At 42.5% G+C, this 17,309-nt stretch overlaps 1 protein-coding gene across 7 annotated transcripts in view; it reads right to left on the reverse strand.

The window, feature by feature from the left end:
* The window catches only part of GRM4 (glutamate metabotropic receptor 4), a 506,939-nt gene that overhangs the window by 418,539 nt on the left and 71,091 nt on the right, over nucleotides 1–17,309 (reverse strand). For 5 of the 7 annotated variants that reach the window (XM_077334409.1, XM_077334410.1, XM_077334412.1 and 2 more), the window contains one exon: nucleotides 15,992–16,121. The exons of the other annotated variants lie outside the window; for them this stretch is intronic. The gene's annotated coding sequence lies outside the window, so the exon portion shown is untranslated. The remainder of the gene's footprint in view (nucleotides 1–15,991; nucleotides 16,122–17,309) is intronic. 7 annotated transcript variants of the gene reach the window in all.

Raw genomic sequence — 17,309 nt, forward strand, 5'->3', positions numbered from 1 at the left:
CTCTCAAGGACCAGGAATCACCAACAGGTTAGTACCTGAAGAACACAAGGCCCTTCAGGGAGCATAAGGCGATAGACGGTCCCTCAGATATACTTGGCCCAGACCGCGAAGGCCCTTAAAGGTCAAAACCAGAACCTTGAACTTGATCTGGGCTACAATTGGCAACCAATGCAGCTGCCTCAGCACTGGCTGCTGCATTTTGTACCAGCTGCAATTTCTGGGTCAAGGACAAGGGCAGGCCTGCCTAGAGTGAGTTAAAGAAGTCAATCCTGGAGGTGACCATCGCATGGATCACTGTGGCCTTGTGTTCTGGGGACAGATAGTGTGCTAGTAGCCTCACCTGGCAGAGATGAAAAAACACATTTTGCCACAAAAACAAGCACTGGTTTGCTAAGAATCAGCAAGGGCTTTTATTTTCAGAATATGCTTTAACACAACATAAAAGGAGTTTGGTCCTGGTTAAAGAAAGGGTGCTGTGGATCTTTCACACATCAAGCTGAAATAGCAATGTTATATAGAGTTGTAATGTCTCCAGAACTAAAGCCCTAAAAGAACTCACATGGGAGTGAAGGAAAAAAATTAGGAAATTGACAAGGGCACCAAAAAAAATTAACATCCTCTTGTAGCACTCTGCTTCTCTATCGGTACAAAGAATACTTTGTAGACATCATACTTTAAAGGTACTAAAAAGTATTACTAAGGAATGGTGAAGAACTAGCTTTGTTCAAACCTCATGTTGCACAACAATGAAGAAGCAGGCATCAAAGGGCCTCTTCCCATAGAACTAAAAAAGATTGGGGAGGGGGGATGTGGAGGGAGAAAGACTCTTTTGTTCTGTTCTCTATTTAATAGAGAAAATAAGAGCATAGATCTTCAGCTATTATAAAGCACTAAACTGTATCAGCTTACACCTCTAGAAGGTATAATGAAGTTTTCCAGCAAAATCTTCCACTGACACGCACCAACACACAGAAATCCATCACTGTAATATCCCAGTTGCCAAGGCATCCTATCGACTATTCATCCTTCTAATGTACAGACAAGCTGTTGATAAGGTACAGGTAGCAGACAGCACAACAGTTGTATGTGTATCAGTGTAACTTCCTGTAATTTTTTTTTTAGCTGTATGTTCCAATGCTTGGAGGGGAGGGGTATATATTGAGCTGAAATACATATTTATCATGGTGGTGGTCGAAAGTACCATCAAGTCATAATAGAAGAAGTGTTGGTACTTATACCTCACTTATCTCTATCCTAAGGAACCTCAAAGCAGCTTACAATTGCCTTCCCTTCCTCTTTCTAGGTAGGTGAGGCTGAGAGAGCTCTGCAAGAACTGTGATTGACCCAGCAGGCTTCAAGTAGAAGAGCGGGGAATCAGACCTGGTTCTCCAGATTATAGGCCACCACTCTCAACCCACACTGGCTCTCAGTAGACGTACGCTGACCCCATAAGGTTTTCAAGGAAAGAAGCATTTAGAGGTTACAGAGATGGGGCCATCCAGATCAGGGCTGCATCAAGACCGTTTATGCACTGGAGGTTTCATGCCAGGCTGCAGGCTGGAGTTTTAGTCATGGCAGGTTGCTCCGAGTCTTCCTGAACCCACATGGGGAAGCATTTGGCCTGGTGCACCTTATCCACCCCCTATCTGTGCTCCTGATAGAGGGGTGGGCCAGTGAAGTCCCCAGTGCATAAACGGTCCAAGAGATGGTTTGCAGGGGTGAAACAGTTATCAAAAGGGGAAACCAAGTATTTCCATATCATTTCACATCATGCAGAGGACAGATGGAAAGACCTGGGAAGAATCTTTTAATTTATCTTAACTGAAATACAATCTTGAGCAGTTGCCAAGTTGATTGCAGCACTGCTGACAGAGAAGATACTTAGATCTTTCCCCATGGGTCATTTTTCTGATTAAAACTCCACACCAACTATTTTCTGACCAGGAAAACAGGAATTTTGATCCTGAATCATTGGTGAGGGGGGCTTACTTTCACACAAAAAAGTAGATAAATTATCAGACTAACTAGGAAAAGCAGCTAGGGTGGATTTAACAATTAAATCCAAATCCTATTGCACTGCTCCAGTTAAATGTCCCAAATGCATGTTTGTACTGAATCAGGATGACTTAAAGAAGTTGATGGTGCACCTTATTTTTAATATATTGCACTGTACGGCAGAAGCCAAATTTGGTGGTTCTGATACCATCAAACTTTTCCCCTGGAACATATAAGTTGCTAAAGGAGATCACTTGAAATGCTGCACTAATTATCAGTGAGGTTTCCTTTTTAAATTGATTCTGGGGATTTCTTAATCATCAGAAAGAATGCTTGTTCCTGGAGGGATTATTGTCATTAGGGGGGGAGAATAGTTATGAAAGAGAATGGTTGGTGGAAATATTTTTACTGGTATTTTGAATGGTTATTTTCCCGCGTATAATGTAAGGCATTTCTCCAATTACTTTTAGCATGTGACTGCTGTAGTGTCTATATATGCAAGAGTACTGACATTTTAGTTCAAATGTTTTTTAGATAAAATGTTGTGATAAGCCCTAACAGTACTATCTTGTTTTTGTTTTGGGGCTTATATTGCAAACTAATGACAAATAAATATTTACGTTTCTATGACTTCCACAGAAGCACTAGAAACTTGCTCCAAGACAAAACAGGGGACCCATTTTGTCAATATTTTCACCCCCTGCCAAATGAATCTTTCCAGTTCAGCCACTTTTCACTTCCTTGGGTGAAAGGAAGAGAACAGATATCGGAAGACAAGATAAGTCGGAATCAATCTGTCTGAAGCTCTCTTATGCCCACCTGACTAGCGATGTCATTTCCCCTGCATTACATTGCTTATACTGGGAGCATCTCTCCAGTTGCCTCAGCAATGGGGACACATCCCCTTTACCCACCACCTCATGTAGCAGCAGATCACAGGACAAGTGGCTGCACACAACTATGGCCAAAGCTGGAAACTAATGGAAGGAAAGGGGTTCGAACTTGGATGCTCCCCATCTAAAATAGCAACTTTTAGAGCTGGACATAAACCTCCTGCAAATTCAGTGTCTGGGGTGTTCAGACCGTGGTTAAGACTTCCGGCAAGCTCACTGGGCCTTTTGCTTAACGTTATGTTTGAACTGTAATGCATAGGAAGCTTCAGTCAGAGTAAAGGACTGGTCTCACAAACCTCCCCTGACCTGCATAGCCCAAGCTGGCTAATCTCAGCAGATATTGGAAGCTAAGCAGGGTTGGCCGTGGCTAGTATTTGGATGGGAGTCCTCCAAGGAAAACCAGGGTCACAACATGGAAGCAGGTCGAAGTATCTCTGAATACTCTGGCTACATATCAGCTGCGGACTGACAGCACTTTCCACCCACCACTGCTTCACAGGCCTCAGGCTACCTCCCTAGTCGCAGCTTTTCTGGATCCCTTATAAGGGACATTTCACTGATGTGATCAGTCCCAGATACATTCCCTGTTTGTTGAAGGACAGAGAATAGACTCTCCAGTTGAAAACCAAACTCCACAAGGAGACCCTGACTTTTTGTGTTAAAGCCAAGGGGAAAGTTCTACAACAAACTTTAATTAAAGTCACCGTCTTGTCAATTTGCCACTTGCCTGAGTAAGAAGCAATTGCCTTACAATAAACAGCCCTTCCGTCAAGCTTCATGTAGCCTTTCTAGGAGGCTCACTTTCTCTTTGTTTACATGACACAGTAATAGCTGGATGCATGGCCAGCAGGAGCTCCTAACAGCAGCTCTTCCGTATGCCAAGAGAGGCAGAGCACTGGCAGCTTTCTGTTCAGTTCAAGTGGTCCTAGAGTCAAACCTGAGGGTCAAAACTACACGATATGCCTGACACATGTGTTGTGTCACAGATGCATGCACAGTCAGGTACACATTTGGGGAAGTTGCCTTCAAAAGTGCTTGTTTGCTCAGCAACTTCCCACCCAGCTTTCACCAGTAGAAAGGCTGCCAGGGGCCTTTCACTCCTCTTGTCCGGCTTAGGGATGCCTGTCCCCAGTGGGACCTGGGGCTCTGCAGTTCATCTCCAGGCGACAGATCAGTTTCCCTGGCTAAGATGGCTGCGAACAGATAGACTCTATAGCATTATACTGTGTTGAAGCCCCTCCCTGTCCCAAATCCTGCCCACTCCTGACTCCACCCCCAAAAGTCTCCAGGTATTTCCGCAACCCAGAGCTGGTAACCCTGCTCTGATTTCATGGTCTGCCCTTCCTGCTGGCAAAAGCAGAGTGGGAAGGAAACTGGAAGCTGCTCCCCCGCCCCACACAGGACCAAGCTACCAAGTGCTTTTAAGGTGAGCTCTCCTCATGTACATCTGATTGAAAACTTTGTCACACACTCAGGGCCCGAAATGTATTGGACCTATTGTGCAGTTACACCCTCAGGAGCACTTCCCCACTATGAGAGGGAGCAGTCAGGCTACCCACTGCAGTCATTCCCACAGGGCTTGTAATCAAGCACAGAGATTTCAGAACCAAAACAGCTCCCAGCAGCAAAGAAGGAAGTGGTGGCTGTGAGGTGAAGAAGGAGTCGCAGCCCAGGAGAATGGAACACGGTGTGAGTTACTTGCCTCCTTGAATCATTACTTGCAGGAGCTCAGGATTCCATTTTTACACACACACAAACCCTCCTTCACACTAGCGGATGCTGGTTGCCAATAATAGCCATGAGATTTCAGTGAGTCAAAATTGGGGGGAAGTGCTTCCCCGGAAGAAGTCAGCTGCTGCTTGTCAGGCCTTTATACTGCAGCTCACACACCACCTCATTATACGTCTCCTGCCTACTCGCCTACTACTGTGCTCTATGAAAAGTCATGGAGATGCGTAAGAAGGAATTAACAACACAGAGGGGTGACATGACAGTCTCCTATTAGGCTGAAACACCTTCTGTTCTGGCAATGCAAGTTGTAAACTGCTGTGCCAACATTCCGCCAAGCAAGCGATAGGGGGCCATGCGGAGAACCCCTAGGAGGTTTTATTTTCCTTGACTCCATGGCGTATGTTACTTTGCAATATCTAAATGCTGCCAAAGCTCATTGGAGCCTGCTGTGCAAAGATTTCTTCAGTAGGCTGAGGCGCCGTCTAGTGCTACAGCATGGCCTGCATGACTAGCTGGACCGCCGGCTCACTCAAGCGAGCACAAAGCCTGAAGCACAGACAGCCTGAGAAGATCGAGGCGCACGCTGACAGTCCGCTGTGGCTGTCCCTCTCGCAAAAGTTTCTTCAGATTATTTTCTCAGAAGGGAAACACTGGTGCATAATCTATACTTCCTGAAGCCAGAACAGGGAACCAATTCGTTTCTGTCACAGGAGTAACAGCGGGAAAGATGGAATGGAAAGTTATAGCTTCCTGAGGGGCATAAGAAATCAAAACCACATGGTAGTGTTGAAAATACCAAAGGGGAAGAAAGAAAAGGCATTGCAATAACACCCAGTGAAAGGTCTTTTGCAGATTTATTTGCTCGAGTGAATGTCCTATTCAGAGGCCCAGGCACACAAATGCTTCTTTCGCTAGAGACACACAGCATAGGGGGGAAATGCAATTGTGTCAGAGATACTCCATAGAGAAATCACAGCTGTCCTCAGAAAACCTCAACAGAAGTTAGTAAAAGTAGAAATTGTTGTGGGAAGAATGAAAGTTATTCTGTTGCAGGTAAGTCCTAAGTCACAAAAGTGCCTATGATCAAGGAAACCAAGGCATGCTAAAACTCAGGACCTCTCTGCTCTCATTTGACAACACACTAGCAGAGTCAGGAAGCAGAATCCTGGCTCAGGCTATGCAGACAATAGGGTTAGAAAGATAAAACCAAACTTGATTCCCAAGAGCAGGAAGCAAGTGCAGCCCGACTGGGTGCATGCAGTTCTTATTATAATTAACATTTGAAAGCAAAAGGTGTACAAAACCTGCCCTCCACTTCTGACCCCGGATCACCCAGCACCCCCACCCCAGGATCCTACAAAAGCAAGCCTGTGACTTACCTTCAGCAACAGCTGCTGCCTGGCACTTGTCAAGGCTTTCCAGTATATAAGAGCAATCTACCCAGGCACACACACATTCCGCCTGTCATAATGACAAGCATTTTCCTAATCTGAAATAGCCACCTCCCCCCCCCCTTTACTCCTCAAGGGGACCACACAGCTTCCATAATCTCAGCAGCAGGATTTTATTCAATTTACAATCCACCTATTTGTGTATTTTCATTTATTGCAAGGTATATGGCACCAGCTGCATTTATTTTAAAAGGAAGAATAATCACAGAGGGTTTTCTTCCAGCCGTCTATTACCTAGAAATATACAGCTAGAAAGAAAACAGCAAACGGCGTCTTTTCTCCAATACCGTCCCCTAGTGGCAAGATCCTTAGTTTGCTTTCAGCCAAGCAAAGAAAGAAGAGGGCATTTGGACTTGAATTTGTTATTTGCCCTGCTGTATTATCAGCATAATAATGTCTACTAAAAGCATCTTTTTGCAAGAAGACATAAAAACTTCCCACATGGAAGCCAGTTTTGTAAGCGACAGTCCCATGGACTGTCACCTTATATGCTATGGATGTCACATGGATACATTCCCTTTCACTTGATATAATGCCATTTCACCTCCCTTTGTTATAATGTCCTTTACCTTTGTAACCCCTTTTCATCTTTATAGTATGTCATGATTCAGAACATTGGTGTTGTCTTAGAGTTGGTTTTTGATCTGCATTGTTTGCCTGTTCTGTAATCCCACTGGATTCTTTATTAAAGGTCTTTGGTGCCAGGTTGAATTATGTTTTCATAAGTTTTTAGTCTCATCTTGTATTGTTATGATAGCATTCATATAATGCAGTCTGGGATGGACACTGGGCCCATATATACTTACAGTATGCTCTGCAAACATATTATGATAGACTAGATTTAAAGCCCGTTGTATGTTTAAATACAACGGTCGCTAGAAAGAGTGGAGTGTCCTTGGTGGCTGGGTGTTTGTCTCCTTTCTGCATCTGTCTTTCTTTCTCTGCTTCTATCTCTGTATCTCTCTGTCTCACTCTCCGCCCAGCCCCAACGTGAGCGCCTGGCCCCGGCAGAAGCCGGGAGAACGTTGGGGCTGGGCGGGGCCGGCTTCTGCCAGGGGGTTGGGCGCTCCTTCGCTGCCGCGAAGGAGCACCCGGCCCCCGGCAGAAGGCGGGAGCGAGTGGCAGGGCTGGAGGACTTACCCCGCGGGCTGCAAGGGCGATCTGCGAGGTGAGTCTGCAGCCGGCCTGACATTATATAATACTTTACAGCTGTATTAACATGCAATGCCAGTTGCCATATGAAACTCTGAATGACCTGAAGAGAGTTTTCTTGACATTCCTGAAAGAACATTCAGAGCTAGTCTACAAGAGGAGCTCTTTCACCTTATCATCCCCCAGCATGACGTGGTGTCACCTGCTAGCATTGCCTAGCTGCTGCTTGAAGAGAACAAAGATATTGCTGTCTTTTGAAAAGCATAAATGGACCCTAATACAACATCAAAAAGGGCAGAAACTATTGGGAGAACACTGCAATCCCTTAGGATTCTCTACTGCTACCCTTAAAGTCATCCTTCATCATTATCAGTAACAAAACTTTAAGGGAAGCATTGGTATGAAACAACTAGCCCATGAAAGCTTGTGCCATAATATATCTGTTTGTTTTTAGGAGGCTTCAAAGCCCTTTGTTGTTTTAGCTGCAAACACACATGCTGCCCCAAGTTTGGTGTAGTGGTTAGGAGTGCGGACTTGTAATCTGGCATGCCAGGTTCGATTCTGCACTCCCCCACATGCAACCAGCTGGGTGACCTTGGGCTCGCCACGGCACTGATAAAACTGTTCTGACCGGGCAGTGATATCAGTGCTCTCTCAGCCTCACCCACCCCACAGGGTGTCTGTTGTGGGGAGAGGAATGGGAAGGCGACTGTAAGCCGCTTTGAGCCTCCTTCGGGTAGGGAAAAGCGGCATATAAGAACCAACTCTTCTTCTTCTTCTTCTTCAAGTGGGAGTTGTCACATCATCCGAAATTCGTATCATAGGACATTACTGGAAGGGGTAGCATGTCTCTGCAGAAATGCAGCTCACCATGCACATAAAGATCTCACAGGTGAGTCCCAATAATTTTTAAGCAGTCATTTATTGAGTATCATAGCAATGGAATCTAAGCAGTCATTTGCATGTATCTCACCAGCACTCATGTGAAATAATTCCTTAATCACTCTCCATAATAATGCTAGGGTAGCATACAGATGACACACCCTACCCAATTAGCCCTCAGTAGGGGAGAAGCCCCTTAATAGGGAATGGCCACTCCCCCACTGAGGACCAAATCATGGGGCTTTCCCACACTCCTCCTCACTGCCGCTTCTGGGCAGTGAGCATGGTGGATGAAGAGCCAGCATGGTAAGTTGCCCTGACCACCCAGTTGGGCATCTGCTCTCCCTGCCTCCAGAGAGAGGTGGGGTGGGAAAGAGGGAAAGAGACCAGGCCCACTCAACAGCCTTTTGAGTTCAGTATATTCCAGGAGAGCTCAGCTCAGTTACTATACCCTCCATTCCAAGATGGTTTGTACCTCTCTCCCACCCCATCCCCACTAGAGGCTCTGACTGAGCATGTCCAAGTTTGTTATGGAGTGAACAGATATAAAGGTGAGCATCTGGTATGATAAAAAACCATATCCTGGCTGGTGGCATCACAATTCACCATTTACCTCCTCGGCTTTGGTGAGCTCCCCTGTTCAACTTTCCTCCCATACTTCAACCTGAGGGCAAGCATCTCTCCCAGGCTACCACCTATGTATTTATTCCCACTTTTGACCCAAATCACACCCTAAGGACATAAACTGCCTTAATTAAAAAAAAAGTGAAGCATAAATATTTTAATAAATAAAATAATAAATAGCATACTATAAAAGCAAATAATGAAATAGCAAGCACAAATACAATTTGAAACACTATACAGTAATAATGCCCATCAAAGGTATTTGTTTGTTGGTTGTTTTAATGTTGCCTTTTAACTCTGGAGGTAAGTTATTTTTATACTATTAAATAAATTTATTAAGACCAACATTCCATCTAACAACATATAGGTAATCCATACAAATCTACAAAAATAAAATAATTAAACATATTTAACAACAAGCCCAACCCTAATTAGATCAATTTCTATCATCAAAATCTAGTGCATTTAACACTTTCTCCATTCTTAACATAGTGAGATCCCAAATACTCTCAAATCTCTCTACATTTTTGTTCTTCTGATAAAATATTAATTTAATCAAAGTATATGTTTTCTTAACTCTTTTACCCCAGGTATTCAAATTGGGTTGATTCTTATTCTTCCAAACTTTAGCAAAATTTATTCTTGCTGCTGTTAGCATATGGAGAGCCACAGATAGACATTCTCCTTTCAGTTCAGGAATCTCTTTTTCCTAAATTTATCAAAATTATTTTAATCACCTTCTCCTAATACATCTTAGATCTGATACTGTCCCACGACATATGACTAAAATCTGCCTTTTGTCCTCTGCAAAACCAACATCTATTTTTCTCTGCTTTCAGTTTAAACCTATAAGGAGTTAAATGCCACATGTATATCATCTCAAACAAGACTTCTCTAAATGATAAACACTGAAAAATTTGAACCTTTTGTGAAAATAAAATACCATTTCTATTTGTCCAAAATATCACCAATTTTCTCCTTCCATTTAATCTGGTGTCTTCGTTTTGTGTGTGTGTATGTAGTATTATTGGGTAAATTTTATGTGTACAAAGCTTTTGTGATATAATCAAGTTTTCAATTTATTCACTTGTCTTAACAATAGTTTTTTTTTAATGAGGGAATTTATGTAACTTTTAATCTGTAAGAATCTCAAAGGTGTAATTTGTTCTTTAATTTCTACTTTTAACCCCGTATACGTAATTAATCTACCTCCTTCTAACCAAGCTTTGTAATTATCTTGTTCTTTTGGACTGATAGACTAAATCAGGATTGGTTACCTATATTCTTTGCTGTCATATCAGCTGTTGTAGATGCCAATAAAGATTTTTATGGAAATTGTTTTCAAGCTGATTCCATACTTGTGAAGTGTTATTTATGATTAAATTATCTTTACTATATGTTTTCTCTTGTATTTTCTTGTTTTTCCATAACCATTTATCTAAAGAAAAGTACACAAAATCTACTATAGAGTTAAGCCATACATCCATTCTAGCTCTGGAGATAAGTTAAATTCTCAAACATCAGAAAGCCAAAAATATCCAGGAAATATTTTACCATGTAGAGAGCCTGTAGTGATGGGGAAAGTGCTCATTTTATAATGGCAGCTTTCTCACATCAAACATAGGATGTAAGCTCTCACACATTGTGCATGGATGGTGTTTACATCTTGCCTGAGAACTCTTTGTCATTCACAGTGTCATCTACTCAGCATTTATTACCCATGCGATCCATATCACATCAGATACCACATTATTAAAGAACCAGCATAACTGCATGTAGCAATCATTTCAGGAAGATGAATAATGCATTTATAAATGATGTTGTCTAAAAATGAAGTGTAACCTCAACTGTAGAAGAAGGGAGAAAGAAATAAGGAATATTCATTGGTTTGAGGGAACTTAGATCATAGGGAGTCATGTTGTCCCCCTATTCCTCCAACTGAACAATGCTTACCCAAGCTGCCCTGCCATTGCCAGCTAATAATACAGAGCCAGTGACTGCTAACAAATGATACAGAGCAAGGCAAGGAAACACACTAACTCTACAGAAAGCATTACTGTATATTAAGGGAGGGAAAACTGACAGCAAGATGCAAGTTACAGTAACATCCTTCCATCTTCTGTAATGTGTGGTTTATCCCCCACCCACCACCCCCCAGCTCCCAATTGGCTAACATGAATCTTAAATTCTTGGAGCTTGCTAATCTTCTCTGTATCATTCCAATTTCAGTATATGTGCTGCCAAAGCAAGGAAATATATGGTATCCTAAGACATTTAAATGCTAAATACTGTACCTAAATTGCTAATGGAATTTTATCTGTTATTGTCCTTTTAGCTGAATCATATGTACATGTATATATATTTTAACTTCATTGTGAAGGCCTTTGGCTAATATAATAAAATCTGTCTACTACTACTATCACACATGGAGCTTGCTTTCTTCTGTGACAAGAATTCCTAGTTATAAGTCACTGCAAGCCAGAAGCTGAGATACGATATAGAGGTTCTCATCAGGATTATTTAGGAACTGGATTCCCCACAAGATGGGAAATGACATATTGCTGATAACATTTTTCATTCCACAAGTTGGAAAATAAAATTTAGGATGTTCCTTCTAAGGAAACCAAAGACTTGGTGCTGCCTCAGAAAGCATGGTACTACTGAACACTTTCTGTGTGCAAGCAAATAGGGCTTTCCAGGAAAGCATGTGTCCTATTTTGCATTGACCATGAATTAAAAAAACGGCCCTTTGCAGGAGAGAAAATAAAGAACTTCCTCAAAGAACACAGAAGATTTTTTTTATTTCATCTATCCACAACAACAAAAACATTTTCTTTGAGAAGAACAAAGGGCATTTTATATTGGAAATTGCCCAGTTACTTGTCATGTTTGCCACAAAAGATTCCAGTGACATTACAGGTAATTTCCTCCCCTGAATTGGGTTCCTCCTTGCTATACACATCTTCCTTAAGAACCAGGACCATGATGTATTAATAATGGCTCTGAGGCCTTTAAGAATTATGTTGGGGGCATTAAAACTCCTCACTAGTGTGATATATGACCTTGCTCAGAAACTGAGGAAAAAACAGTTGTATTCCTGGACTGAAAAAGCCTCCTGTGTGAGGTTTCGATGGTACATGATGGATGCCACTTCTTCTGCCAGACCTACCTCCCCCATGCAAGAGCTAATATAATTAGGGGTCTGGTTAGACCATACATGCAGTGCAAGTCGGACAGGTAAAAATCTCAACACAACTGACATTTAACATGTGTGACCTGGGACTGGCCTGAAAAAATGGGGTGGTGGAGGGTAGGGAATCAGCTCCCAAACATATGTGAACATAGTGCAACTGCAGGAAGGGCTTCTCTTTTCCCTCTATCCCACTACAAATGTTCATGCAAAAAGAAAAAGGTTGGGGGGGGTTGTCCCCACTGCCTGTTTCCTGCCTCTCCTAGGCAGTCATGTGGAACTGGCAGCGGGACAAACACCCCACCATTGCATGGCAATTTTCTTCTAGCAAAAGTATGTAGGTGGAAAGGAGGGGATGCTGAAACCCCTCCTGCACTGCATTTGGGAGCTGATTCAGCCCTTCCATACTCCCCATGTTTATGGTGAATCCCAGATCATTTGTTAAAACTGAGTTGGGAAACCCAGCTCACATTTAATGCACCATCTTATCAGACCCAATCCAACTTTTCATCTATTTTCTTCAAAAGTGTCTGATTTGTTACATTATTGAAAGATTACATTATTGAATCTTATTGTTCACTGAATAACTACAAATTTTGTATGCAACTCGCTCTATGCAGACCTACCCAGAAACTGCAACTGGTCCAGAATGAGGCAGCCAGGGTCCTCACACCAACACTATGGAGGTCCCACATCCGGCCCATCCTCCAACAACTGCACTGGCTACCAGTTGAATTCTAGATCAGACTTAAGGTCTTGGTAATTATCTTCAAGGCCATATGCAGTCTGGGCCCAGTGTATTTGAAGGACTGTCTCTCTGTCTATGCCCCTCAAAGAGCTCTGCACTCCACCACCTCCAATCAGCTAGTGATCCCTGGCCCCAAGGAAGTCGGCTTGACCTCAACCAGGGCCAGAGCCTTCTCTATCCTGTCTCCCATCTGGTGGAATGAGCTTCCAGAGGAGATCAGGGCCCTAACAGGATGAAAACAGTTCTGCAGGGCCTGCAAAAGGGAGCTCCTTCACCACACATTTGGTTGAGGTCAACTGGAACTAAACAATATCTACTGGGCCCCTGAACCTCCCACCCTTGGCTTGAACCCATGCAACAGATACGGTGAACCATGGGCCTGTTAAATTGTTCATGACATTAGAATGTTATTTTTCTCATTATTATTATTACTGTTACATTTTATTCTTTATAATCACTGAGTTTGATGTATTGTTCTGTTTAGTTCTACGTGAACCACCCTGAGCCTTATGGGAGGGTGATATACAAATGTAATTAATTAATTATAGCTCATGCCTAGGTTACCCCTTTGTCCCAGCTGCATCCAGTATAGATGGCCCTTTAATCCCTTTGTCCTGAGTCACTCTCACATTAGTTGAGAGGGGTGAGGGAAGGATCAGGGTGCAATTCAGTACAGCTTTTTCCAGTGGGAAACACTGGTGCACTTGTGAAAATGCAAGTCTGAACAGGACATGGCATTAAAACTACTGCATTCCTTGCTCTTCCCCCTCCTTTAACTTCATCAATATTTTCCTATCTTGTCTCTGAGTAAGTACACACCATAGAACCATCAGCCTAAATCACAAAACAATATGACCTTTCATCTATGCATTGCCATTTATTTTCATCCTGCTGTCTCCTTGTTTTGCAGGTAAATCAAATTGCTATGCACACCAGTGTTTTAATAACATATTCTACCCCTCTTTAGGAATAAGTTATCCTCAAAAGGTCTAAGTTGGTGCTGGCCAATCAGAACACAAATGCAAATCACAGTACATATTTTGGTTGAATGTGTGTGGTCTCTTGTCTCTCTCTAGTGGCCAAATCTGGTAGCAAAGACAGACAGCTTGAGAAATCTGCCTTGTACTCGATTCATGAAACCATTAGAATTACATTCTATCTGACTAGATGCCCACCCATCCTGCTCAGGCAGACCGGGCCCTGTCGCTGTTTCAAGTCCTGCTTAAATGCAGTTGTTAACAATTAGCCTCTCAGAAACCCAGTCTACTCCTGGTCCTTGTATCTTCTCCCTTTAAAAACGTTTGAGTTAGCAGATCATAAAGGATGTATACCAGTTTCAGTGCTTCTCTACCTGCAGCCAAACATATGGCAGATGAGTTGAAAGTCAAAAGACAGGATAACCACAAAGGAGACATGAAGGAGTCATATCTGGAGGAGGATCAATACAGAGACAGAGGTCTGCAATAGCAAACCATGGTCTGGAACAAAGTAGGTCAGCCAGAGCATAAGTACAGAGATCATGGGCCAGAGATAGGTAATAAAATCAAACCAACTTTTTAAATAAAAAAAAACAGATTTGGTACCTAATAAAAAACCAACAAACCCCACCATGCAGAGAATGAATGGACTAACTGGGAGGTCCCAAAGAGCTAATAGCAAGACAAGACTGTGCTAGGACTTGAGAGAGCAATAGTGCTCTATTCAGCTTTTGCTTTGCAATTTTCAGTACAACCACAAGGGAGCACCAGCACAGAGACAAGAAGGTCATGGCTTCAAATGCCAGTTTATCCTAGCAGCCTCTACACAGCAACAATACTTCGTGTAACTTTCATTGCCACTGTGAATGGAGACACATCCATAATGGCAATAGAGCATCCACACAGTGGTTTTCCCTGTACTTTCCTTGCCCCAACTCCCATGGTGGCCATTCCCAGGCCCAGGCCACTGGAAAGCTTTTTCAGTAAATCAGCTATAGCACTATAATGTTATAATTATCTACTATAGTTCATCTGAATTCCCAGCTTTCTTTTTTTAAGCCTCCTGGCCTCTTTCATGCAGAGATATAAGGGCAAAGGCATATCTCTACAATGAAAAGAGCAAGAGACTTCTTTTTAAATGAAACCTGGGAATTCAGAGAATGAATGGGTCATTATAATGCTATAGCAACGTGTCAATGGTTCGTTTTTAAAGGCTAAATAGGACTTCTGGTGACACACAGAAAGGGCATCCTCAAGAGAACAGAGGCGAGGGAAATGATGGTGGACCTACAAAATGTGCACCTTCCCATCCACAGGGCATATAAAGTCAGTTTGAACTTTCTGAAGAGATCATACCAAAGCAGGTTTGAGAAATATCATAGTAAACGAGAAATACAAAAAATGGGCTATTAGGAGATGGCATCATGTGAATGATTTAAAAACCCACTCTGGTTTGGACACAAAACTGTAACCAAACCACCAAGTGGAAGAAGCCCCTGACAACAGGTAACTCCTACATCAAAGCCAAACTAAGTGTTCACCATGATGCCCAAATAGGTGTCTTACTTGTCATTGTCTATTTCAGCTATGGTCAGGTTCCACCAAAATGACCTGCTGCTTTCCTGCCAAACAGTGCTAGCTGCATTATTTTGAGATTGATCACCCAAGGCCTTAAAAGACACACATTTAGAGTAAGTACCCCCTGCCACAAGGTCATATGTCAATACTGCACAGACAAGAATACATAAGAACACTCCTAAATTAGTGAGTGGTCCCAAAGTTTATGTTCTAATTGTGGCTATTACCAGCTGCTTTGGAAACAAGAATAGAGTACTACTTAGTTCCCTACCATCTGTTCTCATACATTAATAGTTAAAAGTCTATGGATCACTGAAGAAGTGGAAGAGGGAAAATTCTCACCATCTTAGCTGAAGGCTAAGATGAACTTTAGCTTAGCAGTGAAGGACCAGCCCCAAGAGAAACTACAGCTTGTATAATGGTTCTTAACATCTAAATATGCAACATCATCCTTGAATGCCCTCCAAACCTCAAGTTTATTTTCTTAAAAGGACATAAAAACAACACTCTGAACCAAGCAACTTATAGGCATATTTAAAATACAACACTGAAGCCAACATTAAGCCCTTGTGTCTTATGGTCATTGGCCATTTCCTTAATGTTAAGTATGATTCCAATTTCTTGAGTGTCAGTGGGGAAAAACTGAGGATATGGGATTTTACCTCCAAGGCAAATCCTCCCCACTGGTTATCAGAAGCTCTTGCAAATGGGGAGAGAGAACTGTCTAAAACCACAAAATTCTGAATACTACACCAAGATTTGTAAATTACCTGAGGGAGCACATATGATACCTTCTAAAAATCAAGGAGACAGCAGCCTGATCATTCTTGTTCACTCAGTATCAAAAAGATACAAAGTTTTTCCTCTTGGCAGGATCCTTTACACTGCTGTGCCCAACACCTAAAGAGATGTGAATGAAGAAAGAGCAAATGAATCTTTCATGGAATCCCACCTTGCACTTCACTGAAAAGAGCATAGAAATGCTACATTTACCCATTCATCTCTCAACAAGCAAAAGCTGACTGGGGAAGGAATGGGAGGGAGGTGTGTTATTTGTATGAGATTTGCGGTTCCTTTTGGCCCTCACATTGGCTCTCTTTAAAGACTAATGAATCAAGGCTAGCGGATCAAAGAAGATGATGCTCATTCTTTCACTAATTAATCTTCACAGCAGAAGAAAAAGAATGGAATAGGATGTGTCTCCCTAACACTGTGCTCAGAAGAAATGCCTGCTATGATTTTCCCTCCATTTTTCTTTCCCTTTACTGAATGAACCAACCTATTAATGTGTTTTCTTTGCTGAAGAATTCTGGCTGTCCCACCCTAGCACAGTACAATATTTTGGCAGTTGGCTCAACCCAGGAACCTGAGGGAACACCTTAAACAACACTTGAGGCATTTTGAAATTCAAAAATAACCAAAAAAATTTAACATAAAGGGGAAAGATCAAGTGAAATTAGGGACTGAAATTTCTGAGGTAAAAATAGTACAAGCACAGATTCTAGTTCTGATGTTTCAGGCTAATGAGAGTTTCTTAAGTTTTTCACAGCAACTTAAATCTTTATGTTGAGAGGCTTTTTTCCCAGTGTTTTCTCCAAACTCTTCAGTACAATTACTTTAAGTATTCTCTGACTTTTTTGGGGTTCCATAGGTTGGCATACTCTTTCCAGTACCCAAACCCCTTCTCTTGGAATACCAGTACCTAAGTTGATTTTTTAACTTTGTTGTTGTTGTTAGGTGCGAAGTTGTGTCCGACCAATGCGACCCCATGGACAATGATCCTCCAGGCCTTCCTGTCCTCTACCATTCCCCGGAGTCCATTTAAATTTGCACCTACTGCTTCAGTTACTCCATCCAGCCACCTCATTCTCTGTCGTCCCCTTCTTCTTTTGCCCTCGATCGCTCTCAGCATTAGGCTCTTCTCCAGGGAGTCCTTACTTCTCATGAGGTGGCCAAAGTATTTGAGTTTCATCTTCAGGATCTGGCCTTCTGAGGAGCGGCAGGGCTGATCTCCTCTAGGACTGACTGGTTTGTTCGCCTTGCAGTCCAAGGGACTCACAAGAGTCTTCTCCAGCACCAGAGTTCAAA

The sequence above is a fragment of the Paroedura picta genome, chromosome 4 (genome assembly GCF_049243985.1).
Source record: "Paroedura picta isolate Pp20150507F chromosome 4, Ppicta_v3.0, whole genome shotgun sequence".
Lineage (NCBI taxonomy): Eukaryota > Metazoa > Chordata > Lepidosauria > Squamata > Gekkonidae > Paroedura > Paroedura picta.